Below are 23,482 nucleotides of genomic sequence, written 5' to 3' on the forward strand. Positions count from 1 at the left end.
CGTGTTTTCCTCCTTAAGAAAAGATGCATGTTAGTCTTTGCTAACTCCATTATGTATGTGGAGTTGAATGATTCCAGACATACAAGGTAAAATGGACTTAATGAAGATGCAAATAACTAAAACGCTCATGCCCCAGTCAAAAGCAAAGGCCTAATGGAGAAAATGAGATCTCATTTAAAGATTTAAGAAAATTGATTTCAGGCAAACAAAGCGAGGTGTAATTAGTCAGTCATGGGGACAGAGGCCGCGTAGAAAGTGATCAACTTTTTCATGCTTCATCTTCTCTTGGTGCAGCTAAGTATTCTAACAAGATTAGGTATTTCTAGAAGATTAAATTATTACCATGCCTCTCCTGGCCCAAATCCAGAACAAAATGATGAGAGCAGCAGCTGCTCTGTTGATTTGCACTGTAGAAATAACACACTGCTTAACCCACTGCATGAACCACTGTTCGTGGTTCGACCCTGGCCAAAGTTGCTCTAGAGTAAATAATGTGTGTGTGTGGGCAGTGTTCCCCATTTTACCTGGAAGTTACCTAAACCCATCGGAGCCCTCAACCCCCAGGGCCTGTTTATTGAACATTGCACTATACCACCATGGCTACAATATTTCCAGAAGACCGAACACGAAGTCTAAATTCAGACTGTCTTTCTGCAGACCCATGGTGCAGAGCAAAACCCATCTGATTCAGGCTTTTTGTCCTTCATACAGATCTGTATTCTGTTTGTCCCCAGTGAACTGTAACCACTTATTGCCAATTCCTTTCACCAAAACTCATTCTAAACAGAAAATAGTATCTGGGCTCAGACTGTAGAACTTCAGGGTTGCAGTGCTCCTTCTGGTCTTGCCCAAGTCCCTGGAGATCTTGAATCTGGACCATCCTATCCCTGCCAAGTGACTATTTAACATAAATTTACAACCTTCGACTCACTCTCAATGCAGCTAAGCTCACCTTGGGCAGCTTTGGTTATTCCTGGGCCTGGCACCTCGGATCATACACCTTTGGGTGCAGTTTTCTTTGGAGCCATTGAGATAAACCACAAGTCAGCTATTTATTCATGAAACATGTCAGTATCTCACAAATGCCTTCTGAAACGTGTCCTGTCTTCCTTGCTCTTTGATCTCAGGACCTTCCTGTCCCCCCTGGGTCTTAGCCTTTGTGGTGTAGTGAAAGTTCCTGTCCCTGTAACAGAATCTCCTACCCATTTCCCTGTGCTTGTCATCATACAGGTGACATCAACACCCCTTTGGGTCTGGTTTGTCACCTGAAACCTGGGACCAGATACCTCCCTGCTTCAGTTCTTAGGAGGTATTGGTAGGAAGTACCACTTGGAAACTGGTGGGGAGACTGAGGACCAGGGAGAGGGTGCAGGAGTACCTCTCCCCAGGCTCCCCTCCCCATCACCTGAGACATATGGCTTATTTACTTATTTATTTAGAGACAGAGTCTCACTCTGTTGCCCTGGGTAGAGTGCTGTGGCATCATAGCTCAAGCAGCCTCAACCTCTTGGGCTCAAGAGATCCTCTTGCCTCAGCCTTCTGAGCAGCTGGGACTACAGACACCTGCCACAACACCTGGCTAGACATACAACTGAACCTTTTTGCACCCCCGAAAAACTGGGTGCAAAAAACCTGCTCCGTGCATGCTCCACAACAACAAACTCAGCCCACACTTCAATTCTCAGTAATAGGCCCTTAATTTTCTGCTTTTGGGTGTCTTGTCTTCATCTCTCCAGGAAGCCTGCACCCCTTCACACGTACAGGGGTTTTAATGCTGGAGTTGGTGTTAGTGATGAGAAACCTGGAAATCTGTTCCAGTGCTCTCTGTTTATTTCATACTTTTTCCTTGTAAGCTTTAGGCTGTGTCATTAAAACAAGTATTGAACATGTTTCCTTGAGAAACAGGTTGAGGTTTTTCTTTCTTTCTTTCTTTTTTTTTTTTCACTTTACCCCCCCTTGGTTGAGTGCAATGATGTCATGGGACTCACAGCAACCTCCAGCTCTTGGGCTTAGGCCATTTTCTTGCCTCAGCCTCCCAAGCAGCTGGAACTACAGGCGCCCGCCACAATGCCCGGCTATTTTTTTGTTGCAGTTTGGTGGGGGCCGGGTTTGAACCCGCCACCCTTGGTATATGGGGCCAGCACTCTACTCAATGAGCAACAGGGGCCACCAGAGATTTTTATTTCTAAAGAGAGGTAATCAACCCCTAATGCTGACCTCTCTTTAGAAATAAAAATCTCTGGTGGCCCCTATCACTCATTGAGTAGAGTGCTGGCCCCATATACCAAGGGTGGCGGGTTCAAACCCGGCCCCCACCAAACTGCAACAAAAAAATAGTAACAAATGGTGCTGGGTGAACTGGCTGGCAACCTGCAGAAGACTGAAATTGGACCCACACCTTTCACCATTAACTAAGATAGACTCTCATTGGATTAAAGATTTAAACTTAAGACATGAAAGTATAAAAATACTAGAGGAGAATGCAGGGAAAACCCTTGAAGAAATTGGTCTGGGTGAGTATTTCATGAGGAGAACCCCCCGGGCAATTGAAGCAGCTTCAAAAATACACTACTGGGACTTGATCAAACTAAAAAGCTTCTGCACAGCTAAGAACACAGTAAGCAGAGCAAGCAGACAGCCCTCAGAATGGGAGAAGATATTTGCAGGGTATATCTCTGACAAAGGTTTAATAACCAGAATCCACAGAGAACTCAAACGCATCAGCAAGAAAAAAACAAGGGATCCCATCGCAGGCTGGGCAAGGGATTTGAAGAGAAACTTCTCTGAAGAAGACAGGCGCATGGCCTTCAGACATATGAAAAAATGCTCATCATCTTTAATCATCAGAGAAATGCAAATCAAAACTACTTTGAGATATCATCTAACTCCAATGAGACTAGCCTATATCACAAAATCTCTAGACCAGAGATGTTGGCGTGGATGCGGAGAAAAGGGAACACTTCTGCACTGCTGGTGGGAATGCAAATTAATACATTCCTTTTGGAAAGATATATGGAGAACACTCAGAGATCTAAAAATAGATCTGCCATTCAATCCTGTAATTCCTCTGCTGGGCATATACCCAGAAGACCAAAAATCACAACATAACAAAGATATTTGTACCAGAATGTTTATTGCAGCCCAATTCATAATTGCTAAGTCATGGAAAAAGCCCAAGTGCCCATGGATCCACGAATGGATTAATAAATTGTGGTATATGTATACCATGGAATACTATGCAGCCTTAAAGAAAGATGGAGACTTTACCTCTTTCATGTTTACATGGATGGAGCTGGAACATATTCTTCTTAGTAAAGTATCCCAAGAATGGAAGAAAAAATACCCAATGTACACAACCCTACTATGAAACTAATTTGGGACTCTCACATGAAAGCTTTAACCCAGCTACAACTTAACAATAGGGGGAAGTGGGAAAGGGGGGGTGGGTAGAGGGAGGGGAATCGGTGGGATCACACCTGTGGTGCATCTTACAGGGGTATTTGCGAAACTTGGTAAATGTAGAATGTAAATGTTTTGGCACAGTAACTGAGATAACGCCGGAAAGGCTATGTTAACCACTGTGATAAAAATGTGTCAAATGGTTTATGAAGTGAGTGTATGATGCCCCATAATCATATCATTGTATACAGTTATGATTTAATAAAAAAATAATAATAAAAAAAATAAAAAAAAAATTGATTTTCATGAAGTAAAATAGGAATACAATTTGAAAATGAAAAATACTGGAATTTTTATTTATTTAAAAGAGACTTAAACTAGCAGGTTTTTTAAAACATATAAAATGATTTCTTTCCATGTCATCTTTCACTGACACGGACAGAAGTGTGAGTCAGTGTGAGAGTGCACCCGGGCCCCGCAGTGGTCCCCGCCTTTTCTACCCCAGACAAGGATTCCTGCACACAGGCCTGCGTCAGCAGTGATGAATGGAGCAAATGAAGGTTTTAAATTGGAGCCAGATGGCAACGACCTCTTGTGTTTTTTTGTTTTTCTTTTTACCTTATAAAATGTGTACTTTTTTTTTTAAATAGGAAGGCCTCTGTCCAAATGATTACATCAATTTTAATTGGAACTTCTGGGCATGGTGGCATGTAGTCTCAACTACTCAGGAGGCTGAGGCAGAAGAATCACCTTATCCCAGGATTCCAGACCAGCCTGGGCTACTTAGCAAGACCCCATCTCTTAAAAAAATAAATAAATAAATAACTGAAACATATTTGGCTGTTATAATGGCCTGTTAGTGGTGTTTCAAATTGTTGAAACTCAATTGTTCAATGAGTTTTCTTCCCTCATTGTTTGTTTCTTAAATCATCTGCTCACTTCAATTCCCTATATGTGAGCATTGAACCCTATGTGCAAAATTGGTGCTTCTGATCATTCTTTGAGATCACTATATATTCAGATCCATTTTTTAAGATTCCAAAAGGCCAAAATGGATGAATCCAGTAACATCTTAAATGAGTGAAGATCATGGATCTAGGAATGTTTCCAGCATTTTAAAAATATGAACAAAACTGCTTTTCTTTCCTTAATAATAATCATAATCATAATAAAAAACCAGCTGATGTGAGACGTGGGTGGTGGTGCTCAGCTATTACCCGATTAAGAATGGTTTCTAACAGGTTTCCATTGTTTCTTTCTTTTTTTAAATGTGGGGTCACAGAACTACAGCGATAACACGGCGGGTGACCCCTGCCACGTGTGTGCTCCCAGCTACTACGGGAAGGTGATTGGCCTGACCAGCGACTGTTCTGTGTGCACCTGTCCTCACAGCCACCCTGCCAGGTGAGCCCACACAGGTGCAGCCTGGCATACTGGGTCACTGTGCCTGCTTCGGTCTGTATAGTGAATATTCTGCATGGGGCAAGAAAAGTTAATTGTAAGAAAAAAAGCATTCATTTTCACAGGGAGAGAATCTTTTCAAAAGCAAAGTATCTGTGTTGGTATTGAATATTAGAATGGAACCAATTCAATTAAAGAAAGGGCTTCCAGGTTTAGTTTTTGTTTTAAGACTAATTTTAGTCCCCAGCCTGTGTATCCAGTCTGCATAGAAATTAATTGTTATTAATTTTATGAATAATAATAATATAAAAGAGTCCAATTGCTATTTAATTTAAGGGAATGGGGTTAGGATTTATGTATGCTGGGTCCTCATTAAGCGCCTGAAATCAGGACTAGTTTCTACCTTGTACTCACAACGCTTGATTGGAATTATCTAAATGCAAAAAAGAACCAAAGATTTTAAATGAGAATGATAATTTTCTTTTGGTTCAAATGAAAATAGCATAAATAGCATGTTACTATTGCTTAGAGTCTTTGGTGAGGCATTGAACATGTAAAGATCAAATGTCAACTTTTGGTATACTAAAATGAAGTTTTCTTTTTAATATTTATTTGAATCTTCTATTTTCTGTTGCCTCCAAGTGCTTGATGGTAAGTACCAAATGAGAGGTGGGCACTGGCTACACTTTCCTTATAAACTATCAGGCTTCCTAACATTTGTTAGTATATTTTTTTATCGAATCTATATAAAAATTTTGACTCAAATCTATTTCTATAGTCTATGCTGTAGAAACACCTGTGTATGTATGTCGAGATGGATGTATTTTTGCACAGCTTGAAAAATTGGAGGGAAATGGAAATATCTATTTACAGGGGATTTATTAAATACATTGTAGCACATACCTAGAGTGAAATATTTTAAATGACTTGAAAGCACATTAAGGTATATCTTCAGGCATATAATTGAAGAAATGGCCAATGGAAGCATGAAATTGAATAAGTAGTGTGATACCGCTCTGGAAAAAAATTCATATGTATATCCTTGGCTACAGGTGCCCAGAGAAATATTTGGAAGCGTACTTCACCCTTCTACTTTGCACATTTCTGTGCTGTTTGAATATTTTATTTCTTTAATCTTCCAGGGTCCACTTGAATAAATTAAAGTTTGGGTTGTTAAGAAGAGACAGTGAGGATGTGAACATTGTCTGTACACTCTGAATCTGACAGACCTCAAAATACGTGCTTTATTTTCTACATATTTTGTGTTTTCACCGAAGTCTGCACATTTACTGTTAAGGAAGAAACAAAATCAGAGTTGGTGTAGGGCTGATAACTCATGCTGGAAACTTCATCTTACTAGCCAAAAAAGAACCAGACTTGGGTTTTTGTTTTTTGGGTTTTGTTTTGCCAATAGATTTCAGGTACCCAGTTTATCCTCTAGATGGTGCAGTAGTAATTTAAAATGTGGGGGCCGAGGCTGCTGAGAAAGGATTCCAATAGATTATTAAACTCTGAGGAGCTCCACCATTCTGCTTTTAATAGCCTACCACCTGACTCTTTCCCTATCCATTTATTTTCAAATTCCACTGCCATCCTTGCTTTTGTTTCTGCTGACTTGTCCTGCTTGCCTTTCATTATAGTCAATAAAGTTCTTTTCACCAGCACTTGTTCAGCCCCCTTCTCCCTGCTGCTTTTCAGCCTGGCTCGTAGTTGTTTCAATCTTCTTGTCACCTACTAAGTTGCTGGGTGACTTTTTTCTACTCAGCACCCACATGGGTGGCACTGGACAGGACCTCGTGAATGTCTTCTGGGTGTGAGATATGCCCAACACTTACCTTGACCCAGTGTAATTGCGTTAACTTTGAGAACAGATGGTGTGTCTATCCTGAGAGTAATGAATAAGTACCTTCAGGATTGGAAGTCGTATATCAGAACATTCAATAAGAAATGCTTTCCTTCCAGTTTCAGTCCCACTTGCGTCTTGGAAGGCGACGGTGATTTCCGTTGTGACGCCTGTCTGTTGGGCAATAAAGGGCAGTACTGTGAAAGGTACGCCGTTGAATCGTTATGTGGAACTTGCTGGACACATCTCCTTTTATAAAGCATTAGACATATTTACTACAGTAGTTTGGGGGTCATTATCAATTCAGATGTGCAGGATTGCTATAGAGCCTTGTTACCATCCCAGAATCAGTTCTCTTGGGGGTGAATGGATGTGTGGGCTTCCTGTTCCATTTGACAGAAGTGGCTGCCGTCCTGGGGCAAAGCTGACTATGGTGTTACTTCCCTGGGCTGACTGCGCTCTCCGTAGCTACATCCTTTCTCCTTTGTAGGTGCTCCTCGGGCTACTATGGAAACCCTCAAATGCCAGGTGGCAGTTGCCAGAAGTGTGACTGCAGGCCCCACGGCTCTGTCCACAGCGAGTGTGGACACGTGTCCAGGCAGTGCATCTGCAGGCCAGGGACTTCAGGGCTCCAGTGTGAGGACTGTGAACCGAGGCACACTCTGGTGGAAGGCAACTGTGTCTGTGGGTATCTCTCCTCTAAAGGTGTAAAAGTGACTTTTCCTTTCACTGTGTGAGGAAAGAAGTAAAATGTCGCCCTATCATGTCAGCAGGATACAGAAAGTGCTATTTTTTAATTTTTTTATTTTATCATTTCCTAAGCTTAGGTTGCTGCTGCTTCTGCTGAACTGAACTTTAGTTGTGCCCTTCCAGCACAGGCAGGAGGTCCTAGGAGGCCAGCCTTTATTTCTCAGGCTCTCAAAGCAGCTCAGTAATTTCAGCTTCCTTGTTTCTCCGCATTAATATTTCCCCTGGTGGAGCCAAGAGCATGCCGGCATAGGAGAGAACACAGCTTTGAGGGGATTTCATTTGTGTCACCCAAATTTCACAGTAGTCTCTGCTCTTGGCTATTATGGATTTTTGTTTGTTTTATTCCAGTTCCGATTTCTTTTTCCAGCCAGTGCACAAGGCATGTCTTCTCAGTGGTTCATGGTGAGGGTAGGAAGGAATGGTAGGGTCATGGCATCAGGGAGTTTTTTCACTTTTGTTTTTATATTTATTATCAGCACAAACACCCCATTATTTTCTCCAATGTCCTTCCTTTGTGCTTGCTGAAGATGCCTCTGCAGACTGTTGGAGGAGCTGCAGAGCAGGCTGTGAGAGGAAATGCTGGGTTTCATTGCAGTCGGTCCCAGTGTGCAAGCCACTGTATGTGTAGGGCAGAACCTCAGGCCAGCCCTGGGTGCCACTCTCAGGCTCAGCTGTTTATTTCTGTGTGTCCCAGGGAAGTCACCTACCTAATCTGAGTCTTGGCATCATCAGTAGAGAACAGGGACTCAGCCTTCCTGCCGTTCCCCCCGTGGCACAGCTGGGGTGGGAATGAGCTCAGAGGAGCTGCTGGGTCTCATCGGGTGCTCTGTCGTTATCACAGAATGGCTCGTGCAGGCCCTGGAAGTTTGGGCAGATCGCATTCTATTAACTCTGTTTCTTTTCTTTTCAGCTTGTGATGAGGAGTGTGTGGGTGTGCCACTGAACAACTTGGATGACATTAATGATGCCGTTCTTTCTATGAACCTCACGAGCATTATCCCTCTCCCTTATGGAATTTTGTCAAAACTGGAAAATACAACTGAGTATCGTCAGGTAGGTCCTGGGAATACAGAGGTCAATAGAAATGTGTACCACGTGTCTTTGTGAGAGAGTCAGTGAGATGGGAAGGGTCATTCTGTCTGTCCCAGCTATGGCAGGAGCCTCACTTCCATTGCTTCCCTGGATGGGGACCAGTGACGGACCTCCCTGTCTCACACACTAACTTATTTCTCTGCTGGGCACCTCTGGTTGTTTTAGTTACTCCTTAGAGGTCTCCTTATTAAGTCTGCCCCTGTGGTTCTGCTTCTGCTTGTGAAATAAGACAAAGTCTGCCATTCCTCTTTAAGACAGCAGACCTTTGGGTATTTGAAAACAGCTGTCCTATTTACAAAAACAGAAAAATCCAAACAACATCTTCCTTAAAGTTGGTTTATGCTGAAGATGAACTATTTTTTGTTAAATATATGATTCTTAATAGGAGTTGCAAGGCACAAAAGTCTTTCTCCTAGAAAACTATATGGAAATCTCTAGGGGTAAATCAGAGTTTTATGTTTCTTCAGCAGACTCTGGGTCTAAAATGCAGGGGAGCCACTTGTTTATTTCTTTAAATTAGTTTTTGTGTATTCAGCAGAGGTTAGGAGTGTGAGCTCTTAACTCTTGGCTGTCCCCATTATTTACCAACACAGAAGCCTTGAGAACATTACTTAAATCCCCAACCCCAAACAGTGATGTAACCATTTCATAGAGTTGCTTTAAGGAATAAAATCATACATGTAAAAAAAAATTAGAGGAGTATTGGTATAAACTAAGTACTTATTTATTAGTAATTATAATTTTCTTTTATGAATTATTTTGTACTTTAGCCCAATAAACAGTTTAAATGTTGGCAATTATATTTAAAATTTATGGCTAGGTGCAGTGACTCACACCTGTAATCCTGGCACTCTGAGAGGCTGAGGCAGGTGGACTGCTTGAGCTCGGGAGTTCAAGACCAGCCTGAGCAAGAGTGAGATGAAAAAACTAGCCAAGCGTGATGGTGCATGCATATGGTCTCAGCTACTCAGGAGGCTGGAGGCTTGAACTCAAGAGTTCGAGGTTGCTGTGAGCCATGATGACACCATGGCACTCTACCTGGGGTAGGAGAGTGAGACTCTTTCTGAAAAAAAAAAAAAGAAAAGAAAAGAAAAGAAATTTTGTGACTCTGATAGTGCAATAGAGCCCAGTTGCAGCACTATTAGATGCTGCTTAACACAGCAGATTTTAAATGTAAATCTACATAGGAAATAACAAGCAAAAGATGGCAGGATGGGCTCAGAAAGCTATCATAGAAATGTAAGTAAATCCGATTCATTTTCTTTTTTGTTGTTGTTGTTGTGACTAGAGTGTGTGGTGTCAGGCTACCTCACAGCAACCTCAAAAGCCTGGGTTCCAGGGATCCTCTTGCCTCAGTCTCCCAAGTAGCTGGGACTATAGGCACCTGATACAACGCCCGGCTAGTTTTATTATTTTTTCTAGAGACAGGGTCTCTCTCTTGCTCAGGCTAGTCTTGAACTCCTGAGATCAAGGGATCCTCCCACCTCTGCAGCCCAGACTACTGGGATTACAGGCCTGAGCCACCACACCTGGCCCTATTTCTTTTATTTTCTTTCTTTCTTTTTTTTTAATGACAGTTTTGAGGAAAGAAGAATTTTTTCTGTGATCCAAGAAAGAAAGAACCAGTGCTTCTCACCAAAGAACCAGAGCATTTTACTTGGGGGTACTGTAAATTTTTTTTCCTTTCTTCTTAGGAATCATTACTGAAAGAAAATATGCAAAAGGAACTGGCAAAATTTAAACTTGAAGGTGTTGCCAAAGAGATGAACGACCTGCAGAAGAAGGTAAATTTCTTCCATAAAGAACCAGCAATTGGTTCTTTTCCAAACCTCCTGAGCAGTTGCCTTGGGCCATCTGGAAGGCTCTGCTTAGCTGATGCAGCCTCTCCTTCCCAGGAGCTTTGCTTCAGGTATTTTATCATCAAACTGGTTTTAACCCTACTGGTCATTGTGCTTTCCTGAGAAAAGGCTTCTGCCTTAATTTCTATTGTCACCTCTGCTAAGGAAAGAGTTGGACAGTTACTCTGCTCGTGGACTTCTGATTTCCCCTCTGAACCACAGCATAGAGGTGGGACATGATTAGAAAATCACTGGGATTTCTTCTTCTAAATTCAGTCTGTAACTGAGCACATGGTGGGCACGAGGTACACCACCACACACCTGTAAGGCACTCTGGAAACTTCTGGGCTGAGCCAGCAGGGCACGGTCCTTAGGACTTGGTGTCTGTGCAACATTCAGGCTTCAATGCAGTTTGGAGTTTAGGACTTTGAAAGTCAAGTGAGCTCATTTTTATTTCATTGGGGGAATTACTTATTCTGTTCAGCCTATGGCACATGAATGGCTTTTAGTGACCTAAAAACAAATCTCTTTTTGCGGATGAGGAGGGAAGGACAATTTTTCACTTATGAATTATGTGTGTACACATGCATACACACGTTTTTGTGTATAAAATGCGATAGTATATCTGTGTAAACAGATACACATGGGTGTATCTGGTCCGTCTCTCAGCACATACACACACACACACACACACACACTACCACCCTAAAAAAATACTAGCTTGCCTCCTGTTAATTCAGAATTATTGATGCTTTGGAAAATGGCTGAGGGTTTAAGTGTGGACTTTAAGCAGCTTATCAAGTAAACATTTGGTAGGAGTGATAAGCTGATTAAAACATATTCTGTTTATTAAAGGAGATTCTCTTTGGTCTTAAACTAGAAAACCAGGAGTGAGCTACCACACCTGGCCCTATTTTCCTTTTTTTTAATGACAGTTTCAAGGAAAGAAAAATGTTTTCTGTGATGCAAAAAGAAAACAATTTTAGACCCTATCTCAGTTACTTTACATTCTTGGAAATTACAAACAATCTTTGTTTCAACCAATTATAAAATTCCTAATAAAAGTAACAGCTGAGGGCAGCTAAGCCCCAGCTTCTACACATCATCTCACTGAGTTCTCATGATGGCCCCAGGAGGCAAGTGTTACTGTCAACCCAGTGTTACACATAGAGCTTGGTGATACCCAGGTCCTGGGCCTGGCAGAATCAGGTCTAACTTCTACCTTGCCTGACTCCATGTTCTTAATCCCTTAGAGACTACAGTCTCATAGGCCATACAAATTAGTAAAATTTGCTTTCTGTATTCTGCATAGTTGGGTCCTAAAATGAATAGAGGATCTTCTCAGTATAGACTCTGGAAAAATCTGTGGTTTGACAGCCAATTCCACTGCTTTTAAAAATACACCATCAGGCTTGGCATGGTGGCTCATGCCTGTAATCCTATCACTCTGGGAGGCCAAGGCAGGTCGTTCGCTTGAGCTCAAGCAACTTGAAACTCTTGGGCTCAAGTGGTCTCCTTGCCTCAGCCTCCCCAGTAGCTGGGACTACAAGTGCCCACTTCAATGTCCAGCTATTTTTAGAGATGAGGCCTCACTCTTACTCAGGCAACTGTGAGCTACGACACCACAGCACTCTACCAAGAGAGACAAAGTGAGACTCTGTCTCAAGAAAAATAAGTAAAATGAAATAAAAGTATACCATTTTCTCTCACGCTGGGTGGGTTGTAAATTACGTATTTCATTAACCACTTAGTCAATCATTTGTAATCCCAGATATTAACCTTGGTTCACATGATGGTGTACATCTCTGCTCTCTATTCTGGATTATATAATTTTGTGGCTTGGAAGAGGCAACGACTGGAAACCAAACCTTCCATATTATTGACAATCAAACTAATGGGAGACCTTAATTTTCTGCCAGCTCACTAGAGTGGTAACAAGTAGCCAAAAGGAGAATAAGAAAACTGAGCGAATCTTCAAAGAGAGTCAGGACCTGGCCACGTTCATCGAGAGGCTGCAGAGGAACATCCAATGTAGTGTGGGCAGTGTCTGGTTTGGGGACTCTGTGCTATTCTAGAAAGAAGAGTCACATTTGCATTCAAATGTACAGCTGTGTGTGTCTTGTGCTGGGCTTCCTGGAACCAAAAGACTGGCATATGCCACAGTTTGGGGATCTTGAAATGTCCAGGCCATAGTGTTTGACTGAGAATTTTAGCTTTTAAAAAATGCATGTTTTGGGCGGCGCCTGTGGCTCAAGGAGTAGGGCGCCGGTCCCATATGCCGGAGGTGGCGGGTTCAAACCCAGCCCCGGCCAAAAAAAAAAAAAAATGCATGTTTCTTTTTAAATTTTCTGTATCATGGCTAATTCTCAAGCCCCATTATGGTAAAGTCAGATATCTCCCCATCCATTTGCACAAAGAAGGAGCTGGTACAATTTGGGGCTTCCATTTGGTGCCAACATTTATCCTCCACATTGGAGTAAATTTAATCACTCCTCAGTGGGATCTAATCTGGCTTTTAGCATGCTATTTTCAATTTTCTGGCTGCTAGAATCATATTTTTGCTTTTCTTTTTGGATTATGGTAGAATGGCTTAAAAGTATAGAATCCTATGCAAGTCCGACTTTGTAGGACAAAGGTAAGAAAATTATTAAAACAAATCATATTAATAATACCATGAAGTATCAGTAGTTTCTTCATGTTCTATTAAGTTAAATAATTATTTATTAAGAACTTTTATGTGTCAACGTCTGTGCCAGGTACACACAATGGACCCTGCCCTTAGGGAGATGATGAGTACTTGCCAAGACTCACATTCAATAAACCGGTTATCCCAAGTCCCTGGCCAGGCCTGGAGGTCCAGCCCAGCTTAGGTGAACAGAACATCACTTATCAAAGAGGGCTCTAAGTTTTTCATTTAGTACTGTTCACTTTTGAGAGATTTATTATATAATTGATGATTTTCTCCATAGAAATGGTTGAAAAGGCAACAACTTTGAATCAGACTTTGGATGAAGATTTCCAGCTGCCCAGCTTGATACTTGAGAATATGCAGCGGAACATTTCATCTTTGCTCAAAACCATACAGAAAAGGAACTTCATGCAGTTGCACCAAAATGTCACCTTGGAACTCAAGTAAGTTCCCAGGGACAGAAGTTTGGGTGTTATCTCCAAAGGAGAAGAAGGCATAATGGAGAGAACAGTGCAGCCTGGGGGTGGGACGTCGGAAGAGAGGAAAAGGGTCCCTGTATTCAAGTAAGTTAGATGGGGACAGACCCCTCTAACTATACGGGACACTAGTGTTGTGGCAGAACATAGTTTCAAAAAGACTGTTGTATTCTGTTAACTGAACACAAAAGAAAAAGCCAACAAAATGTTCCGAGGGTTTTATTAATCCTGTCCCTGCCACTGAAGGACTGTCACTTCATCTCATTATAGTCGAGAGAGTAAAGTCACGTCATACGTGAAAATTTGACCTCATCTTAAACTTGCTCAGATACCTTATTTTTTTCTTTCTTTATTATTTATTTATTTATTTGAGACAGAGTCTCACTCTTTTCATGTGGGTAGAGTGCTGTAGCATCATAGCTCACAGCAACTTCAAACTCTTGGCCTCAAGTGATTCTCTTGCCTCAGCCACATGAGTAGCTTGGACTACGGGTGCCCACCACAATGTTCAGCTATGTTAGAGATGGGGGTCTCACTGTAACTCAGGCTGGTCTCAAACTCTTGAGTTTAGGCCATCTTCCCACCTCTGCCTCCCACAGTGCTAGGATTACAGACGTGAGCCACCATGCCCAACCCAAGGTACCTTATTTAATGATAAGGAATGACAGATTCATGATCAGACAGTAGAGAAATATATTGGTTTTATTTGTGTTTTTCATGTATCTATTTTAGATCTTATTACCTGTTTCATAGACCAACATCTTTATAATAAGTAGAAGTTATAAGTGTGTAAATAGTCCTAATATTATTCTAATGATGTCAGAGTTAAAATATATATCCTTGAAAAATACTGTCAGATATGACTTGACCCAGAGATCTGGTATCTGTGAAAGGTGAGGATGTTTTATAAGGCATTTTCCATGCAGTTTTTCCAAGTTCTCCTGACCAACTGAAGCAGAGAGTTAATGGGCTGTATTCAACCACTGCAAGAATTTGTTGTATGAAGTTTGTTCACACTGCCATGAATTCAAAGTTAATTTAAATAAACAATTTGGTAGCATACTTATAAAGAAATAGGAGAAAATCTTTCCATTTCCTAATGCCTACTTTTATCATGGTAAAAATGATATCTTTTTAGCAATTTAAATTTGAAAGTTTTTATAAAATCTGTTTCTTAAGTAGATACAGAAAACCCTTTATATCATATAAATAAACTGGTGAATTCACAGCAAATCACTGATTAGCCTCCTGTTAATCTCTGGCCGTATTCTGATGAAAGATTGCAGTTCCTATCATTAACACAGATTGTAGTCCTAATTTTCTAAATCCAGATTCACTGAGACTATGTATTTCGATTCCATTACTAAAATGTGTTAGGAATTTTGTGAATAAAAGTAATTTGTTAAGGGTAAAGTGTAAATCTTCCATATCTGTAGCTATCTTGGAAAAATAGTTTCCATGCTTAAACAGTTATGCTGCATCACGATTTCAGGGAGAAACATGGTATGAATATGTAAAAATTCCTTCTGCTGTCATGTGAAAGAACAAGTTTTGGTGTTCATTTGCTTACTGTGGGGACTGTTCACATTTATCAGGGCTGCTGAAGACTTACTGTCATAAATTCAGAAAACATACCAGAAGCCACAGGAAGAGTTGGAAGTGTTGAAAGAAATAGCAAGCCGGCTCCCGGCCGAGCACAGTGGACAGCTGCAGGCGGCCAGGACACTGGTGAAGGACACAGAGGGAAAGAGCCAGGAAAGCGACCGTCTGCTGCTCGTGGCCAGTGCCAACCTGAGAGAGTTTGAGGTGAGTCTGACATGCTCCGTCCTGCATGGTTAGAACTGGCAATCAGATTCTCCTGTATCAACATAATTTTTAGCTTCTTAAAACTTTGAACCCCAACACTAACTTACCTTGTTTATTTTTCTTTCTTTCTGTTTTTCTTTCTTTCTTTCTTTATTTTTATTGTTGGGGATTCATTGAGGGTACAATAAGCCAGGTTACACTGGTTGTAATTGTTAGGTAAAGTCCCTCTTGCAATCATGTCTTGCCCCCATAAAGTGTAACACACACCAAGGCCCCACCCACCTCCCTCCTTCCCTCTTTCTGTTTCCCCCCCATAACCATAATTGTCATTAATTGTCCTCATATCAAAATTGAGTACACAGGATTCATGCTTCTACATTTTTGTGATGCTTTACTAAGAATAATGTCTTCCACGTCCATCCAGATTAATACGAAGGATGTAAAGTCTCCATTTTTTTTAATGGCTGAATAGTATTCCATGGTATACATATACCACAGCTTGTTAATCCATTCCTGGGTTGGTGGGCATTTAGGCTGTTTCCACATTTTGGCGATTGTAAATTGAGCTGCAATAAACAGTCTAGTACAAGTGTCCTTATGATAAAAGGATTTTTTTCCTTCTGGGTAGATGCCCAGTAATGGGATTGCAGGATCAAATGGGAGGTCTAGCTTGAGTGCTTTGAGGTTTCTCCATACTTCCTTCCAGAAAGGTTGTACTAGTTTGCAGTCCCACCAGCAGTGTAAAAGTGTTCCCTTCTCTCCACATCCATGCCAGCATCTGCAGTTTTGAGATTTTGTGATGTGGGCCATTGTCACTGGGGTTAGATGATATCTCAGGGTTGTTTTGATTTGCATTTCTCTAATATATAGAGATGATGAACATCTTTTCATGTGTTTGTTAGCCATTCGTCTGTCGTCTTTAGAGAAAGTTCTATTCATGTCTCTTGCCCATTGATATAAGGGATTGTTGGTTTTTTTCATGTGGATTAATATGAGTTCTCTATAGATCCTAGATATCAAGCTTTTGTCTGATTGAAAATATGCAAATATGCTTTCCCATTGTGTAGGTTGTCTCTTTGCTTTGGTTATTGTGTCCTTAGCTGTACAGAAGCTTTTCAGTTTAATGAAGTCCCATTTGTTTATTTTTGTTGTTGTTGCAATTGCCATGGCAGTCTTCTTCATGAAGTCTTCCCCCAGGCCAATATCTTCCAGTGTTTTTCCTATGCTTTCTTTGAGGATTTTTATGGTTTCATGCCTTAAATTTAAGTCCTTTATCCATCTTGAATCAATTTTTGTGAGTGGGGAAAGGTGTGGGTCCAGTTTCAGTCTTTTACATGTAGACATCCAGTTCTCCCAACACCATTCATTGAATAGGGAGTCTTTCCCCCAAGGTATGTTCTTGTTTGGTTTATCAAAGATTAGGTGGTTGTAAAATGTTAGTTTCATTTCTTGGTTTTCAATTTGATTCCAAGTGTCTATGTCTCTGTTTTTGTGGCAGTACCATGCTCTCTTGAGCACTATGGCTTTGTAGTACAGACTAAAATCTGGTATGCTGATGCCCCCAGCTTTATTTTTGTTACAGAGAACTGCCTTAGCTATACGGGGTTTTTTCCAGTTCCATACAAAATGCAGAATCATTTTTTCCAAATCTTGAAAGTACGATGTTGGTATTTTGATAGGAATGGCATTGAATAGGTAGATTGCTTTGGGAAGTATAGACATTTTAATAATGTTGATCCTTCCCATCCATGAGCATGGTATGTTCTTCCATTTGTTAATATCCTCTACTATTTCCTTTCTGAGGATTTCATAGTTTTCTTTATAGAGGTCCTTCACCTCCTTCGTTAGGTATACTCCTAGGTATTTAATTTTCTTTGAAACTATGGTGAAGGGAGTTGTGTCCTTAATTAGCTTCTCATCTTCACTGTTATTGGTGGTGTACACAAAGGCTACTGACTTGTGGACATTGATTTTATATCCTGAAACATTACTGTATTTTTTGATGACTTCTAGGAGTCTTGTGGTTGAGTCTTTGGGGTTCTCTAAGTATAAGATCATGTGGTCAGCAAAGAGGGAGAGTTTGACCTCCTCTGCTCCCATTGGATTCCCTTTATTTCCTTGTCTTGCCTAAATGTATTGGCTAGAACTTCCAGCACTATGTTGAATAGTAAAGGTGACAGAGGACAACCTTGTCTGGTTCCAGTTCTAAGAGGAAAAGTTTTCAGTTTTACTCCATTCAGTAAAATATTGGCTGTGGGTTTGTCATAGATAGCTTCAATCAGTTTTAGAAATGTGCCACCTATGCCTATACTCTTCAGAGTTCTAATTGGAAAAGGATGCTGGATTTTATCAAATGCTTTTTCTGCATCATATTGAGAGGATCATGTGATCTTTATTTTTGCCTCTGTTAATATGGTGATAACGTTTATAGAGTTGCGTAGGTTAAACCAGCCTTGCATCCCTGGATGAAGCCTACTTGATCATGATGAATGACTTTTTTGATGATAAGCTGTAATCTATTGGCTAGGATTTTGTTGAGAATTTTTGCGTCTATATTCATGAGTGAGATTGGTCTGAAATTCTCCTTTTTGTTTGGGTCTTTTCCTGGTTTTGGTATCAGGGTGATGTTTGCTTCATAGAATGTGTTGGGGAAGATGTTTGCTTCTTCCTCAATTTTTTGGAATAATTTCTGCAGTACAGGAATAAGCTCTTCCTTGAAGGTTTGGTAGAATTCTGGAGTGAAGCCATCTGAACCAGGGCATTTTTGGGTTAGAAGATTTTTTATTGTTTCTTTGATCTCAGCGCTTGAAATTGGTCTATTCAGGAGCTCTATTTCTTCCTGGCTGAGTCTAGGGAGAGGGTGTGATTCCAAATATTGATCCATTTCTTTCACACTGTCAAATTTCTGGGCATAGAGTTTCTGGTAGTATTCAGAGATGATCTCTTGTATCTCTGTGGGATCAGTTGTTATTTCCCCTTTATCATTTCTGATTGAGGTTACTAGAGATTTTACTTTTCTATTCCTTGTTAGTCTGGGCAATGGTTTATCTATTTTATTTATTTTTTCAAGAAACCAACTCTTTGTTTCATTAATTATCTGAATGATTCTTTTGTTTTCAATTTTATTGATCTCTGATTTGATTTTGGATATTTCTTTTCTTCTACTGAGTTTAGGCTTAGATTGTTCTTCTTTTTCCAATTCCATAGGATCTCTTGTGAGATTGTTGATGTGCTCTCTTTCTGTTTTTCAAATGTAGGCATCTAAAGTGATGAATTTTCCTCTCAAAACTGCTTTTGCAGTATCCCACAGGTTTTGGTAGCTTGTGTCTTCATTGTTGTTATGCTCAAGGAAGTTAATGATTTCCTGTTTTATTTCTTCCTGCACCCATCTCTTATTCAACAGAAGATTGTTTAATTTCCATGCCTTTGGGTGGTGTCGAGCATTTTTGTTAGAGTTGAGTTCCACCTTTAGTGCCTTATGGTCTGAGAAGATACAAGGTAAAATTTCAATTCTTTTGATTCTGTTGATATTTGTTTTGTGTCCCAGGATATGAAAAATTTTGGAGAATGTTCCATGGGGTGATGAGAAGAATGTATATTCTTTATCTTTGGGATGGAGTGTTCTATATGCGTCTATCAAGCACAGTTGTTCTAGGGTCTCATTTATATCTCTTATATCCTTGTTTAATTTCTGTTTAGAGGATCTGTCCAGCTCTGTAAGAGGAGTGTTAAGGTCCCCTGTTATTATGGTATTATCAGATATCATATTGCTCAGACTGAGTAAGGTCTGTTTCAGGAATCCGGGAGCATTTAAATTGGGTGCATAGATATTTAGAATTGAAATGTCTTCTTGTTGTATTTTTCCCTTGACCAATATAAAGTGACCATCTTTGTCTTTTTTGACTTTAGTTGCTTTAAATCCACATGTATCTGAAAATAAGATTGCAACTCCTCTTTTCTTCTGAATTCCATTTGCCTGAAAAATTGTCTTCCAACCCTTGACTCGGAGCTTTAATTTGTCTTTTGAAGCCAGGTGTGTTTCTTGCAGACAGCAAATGGATGGCTTGTATTTTTTTAATCCAGTCAACCAATCTATGTCTCTTCAGTGGGGAATTCAAGCCATTAACATTTATTGAGATAATTGATAAGTGTGGTAGTATTCTATTTGTCTTATTTTGTGAGAGTCCATTGCTTAGTTTTATCTTTTGCATCAATGTGGAGGTTAGGTTCTGTCCTTTGATTTCTGAGTTCTTACTTTGCTGCTGATCCATTGTGATGGTCAGTGTGCAGAACAGGTTGAAGTATTTCCTGTAGAGCTGGTCTTGTTGTGGTGAATTTCCTCAATGTTTGTGTATCTGTAAATGATTTGATTTCTTCGTCAAATTTTAAGCTTAGCTTAGCAGGGTACAGAATTTTGGGCTGGAAATTGTTCTGTTTAAGTAGATTAAAGGTAGATGACCATTGTCTTCTTGTTTGGAAAGTTTCATTAGAGAAGTCTGTGGTCACTCTGATGGCCCCTGTAGGTCAACTGGTGCTTTTTCCTACAGTTGCCTGTGTAGGTCAACTGGTGCTTACTCCTGGCAGCTTGCAGAATCTTTTCTTTTGTCTTGACTTTGGACAGGTTCATCACAATGTGTCTTGGAGAATCTCGGTTAGAGTTGAGGCGACCTAGGGTCTGATATCCCTCTGAAAGCAGTGTGTCAGAATCTTTGGTGATGTTTGGGAAATTTTATTTTATAATATTCTCTAGTATGGCTTCCATTCCTCTGGGGCATTCTTCTTCCCCTTTTGGAATTCCTATAACTTGTATGTTGGAACGCTTCATAAAGTCCCATAATTCTGACAGTGAACGTTCTGCTTTCTCTCTCTTCTTTTCTGCTTCTTTTACTGTCTGAGTTATCTCAAAAACTTTGTCTTCTACCTCTGAAATTCTTTCTTCTGCATGGTCTAACCTGTTGCTGATACTTTCCATTGCATCTTTAAGTTCCCTGATTGACTGTTTCATTTCCTTCAGCTCTGCTATATCCTTTTCATATTCTTCATATCGTTCCTCTCTTATTTGATTCTGTTTTTGGATTTCCTTTTGGTTATTTTCCACTTTATTAGCAGTTTCCTTCATTGTTTCCATCATTTCTTTCATTGTTTTCAACATGTGTATTCTAAATTCCCTTTCTGTCATTCCTAACATTTCTGTATAGGTGGAATCCTCTGCAGTAGCTACCTCATGGTCCCTTGGCGGGGTTGTTCTGGACTGGTTCTTCATGTTGCCTGGAGTTTTCTGCTGATTCTTCCTCATGAGTGATTTCTTTTATCTGTTTCCTTGCCCTAATTTTCCTTTCACTTCCTCTTCCTCTTTAAGTTCTCGTGCCTGTGGACTAAGGGTTACAGGACCAGAAGGGTGAGAAGGTTGAAGAGCATAAAAGGGATGAAAGAAAGGAGGACCGAGTGATAAGGAAAAAAAAAAAGAAAAATAGAGAAAGGAGAGGGGGTGGGTAAAAGGAATATTGAAAAAAAGAAGAGAGGCACAGAAAGAGGGAGAGAGAGCAATATAGGTGTACAGTAGGGTACTTTGATACAACCTTAAAAAAAAACCACCTTCTGGGGGTGCCCAGTTGGGTGGTTCCCTTGAGGTCAGCAGCTCTTGCTAACCTGATCAGACACAGTACCCCACCTCCACCAAGTAGAGAGGGAAGACAAAAATGCTATAAATCAAACCAAAACAAGCAAACAGAAAACTTTACGGGATAACATTGGCTGGAAAGACCAACTAATAGCGGTAGAAACACTAACAAAAATGAAGTTCTATTTATTGAAATAGGCAGCAATGGGAAATTATAATTAAACTAGAAAATTTGAGAAAGAAAAAGGATCTGTATGGAAAAGGTTGAAGTTAAAAAACAAAACGACAATCAACAACATTAAAATAAACAAACAAAAAAAACAATCAAACCAAAAAAAAAAAAAAAAGCACACAACCAAAAACAAAGCAGCATGTATATGTTATTGAATATTGTCTGGGCAACACGTGGTCTTCTGGGGGTATGAGATGTTAATCACAGTTCTGATACGACTGGAGGCTGCTAGTTTCTCAAACCCCAGCAGGTAGACACCCTAAATCTCTCTTCAGCCCACTTAAAAGGCACTTTGTGCTTGTTCACTTACTGAGCAGAAGCTTTCCCAGGGAAGTGCTTGTCGCTGGAATCACTGCTGAAGTGGCTATCCACTTACCCTGTGTTCCAAAACTGGTCTCCCTCTGCCCCCGAGGGTTAGGCCTGCAAGGCGGCTCAGACCCCGCCCTTAGGCTACTTGGTCGCTGGGTTACCAGCTCCCACCCAATTCGAGCTCTGCGACCCTGAGGGCGGAGCTTGCCGGGGCAGATCGCTCACAATGGCTGCCTGTGACCCAGAGCCAAACACTATTAGCTCCGTCTGACTCAGCGGCCCAGACTGGGGCCCCAGACAAAGGCCAAAATTCTCCGCACTCCCGCTCAGGCTCTCCCCAATGCAGTTCAGCTGAGTGCCAGGTCCAAAGACACCAAAACAGTTCACAGGTAAGGCCTTTCTGGTTTGTAGTCTCACTGCTACTGAACTTACAGTTGCAGGCGGGTTTAGACAGATTGAACACACGCGACCACTTGCCGGTTTTCCACTGTTTTAGTCCTCCTCTTGGGGTCCAGAAGTCTCTCGCTGACTCCCTGTATCCTCTCAGGGGTGATAATAGGCTGATCCCACCAGCCATAGATGCCTGGAGTCCTATCTCCCCAGACTCACGGTGCCCAGATGCAAGGAAGCTGTTACTCGGTTGCCATCTTCCTCCGCCTCCTTTCTTTTTCTTTTTAAACAGAGTCTCACTTTGTCACCCTTAGTAGAGTGCTGTGACATCACAGCTCATGGCAACCTCAAACTCCTGGGCTCAAGTGATCCTCTTGCCTTAGTCTCCAAAATAGCTGGGACTATAGGTGCCCGGCACAATGTCCAGCTGTTTTTAGAAATGGGGTCTTTTTTTTTTTTTTTTGAGACAAGAGTCCCACTTTGTCACCCTCAGTAGAGTGTCATGGGGTCACAGCTCACAGCAACCTCCAACCTCCAACTTTTGGGCTTAAGCGATTCTCTTGCCTCAGCCTCTCAAGTAGTTGGGACTACAGGAGCCTGCCACAATGTCCCGCTTTTTTTTTTTTATTGTAGTTGTCATTGCTGTTTTTTTTAGCTGACCAGGGCTGGGCTTGAACCTACCATCCTTTGTATTTGGGGCCAGCGCCCTACCCGCTGAGCCACAGGCACTAGAAAAGGGGTGTTGCTCTAGCTCAGGCTAGTCTCAAACTCCTGAGCTCAGGCAATGGACCTGATTTGGCCTTCCAGAGTGCTAGGATTACTAGTACAGTGAGCCATTGTGCCCTGTACCATTATATATTTATTTTTTTGAGACAGTCTTAACTCTGTTGACCTGGGTAGAGTGACATGACAACTGGATCAAAAAATAGCTGGGCATTGTGGCAGGCACCTGTAGTCCCAGCTATCTGGGAAGCAAGAGAATCGCTAAGCCCAAGAGTTTGAGTTTGCTGTGAGCTGTGATGCTATAACACTCTACTGAGGGCAACATAGTGAGACTGTTTCAAAAAAAAAAAAAAAAAAAGAAAGAAAGTGCATTAACCTTGTGTTCAAAATGTAAATGTGATTGTATATTATGAACAGAAATTTTAAAAGTAAAATCTTTTACCAAACTTGAGAAGGAGGTTGAGTTGAGTCCTAGTTGGGTGTCCGGAAGGGACAGGGGGATGGCCAGGGAAGCAGAGGGAGGACAAGGAGCTCCCGATAGAATCCCATGTTTGGGGTTCATAGCCCAGAGGAGAAAGGTGACCATGATAAAGTGTGAACAGGGAGCTGGTGAGTCTGGTTAACACTGCGTGATTTAAACACAGTTCTTCATTTTATTAGCTCAAAACTGGGGATGAAATTTAAGAAGAAATATCAGTGAGAAAGTGCAATAAGCAAAGTGGAAAAAAAGACCAAGCTGGCTAAAAACACACTCTTATTCTCCATCATGGATGGTGCTAAGTCTTGCTGGAAAACTTTCCATATTGCGATTCTCCATATTAAGCTATTGATTCAGTAGATGGGTCAGAAGTGATAAAGAAAGCTGTTTCCTAGGCAACTTTTTAGTAGGCTAACCTAAAAAAGAAGTTTTCCTC

General features: G+C 41.0%; 1 pseudogene; it reads left to right on the forward strand.

Annotated features, from left to right (window-relative positions):
• LOC128574174 (laminin subunit alpha-1-like) overlaps positions 1–23,482 on the forward strand; it is a 55,986-nt pseudogene that overhangs the window by 27,230 nt on the left and 5,274 nt on the right.

This window comes from Nycticebus coucang, chromosome 21, assembly GCF_027406575.1.
Source record: "Nycticebus coucang isolate mNycCou1 chromosome 21, mNycCou1.pri, whole genome shotgun sequence".
NCBI lineage: Eukaryota > Metazoa > Chordata > Mammalia > Primates > Lorisidae > Nycticebus > Nycticebus coucang.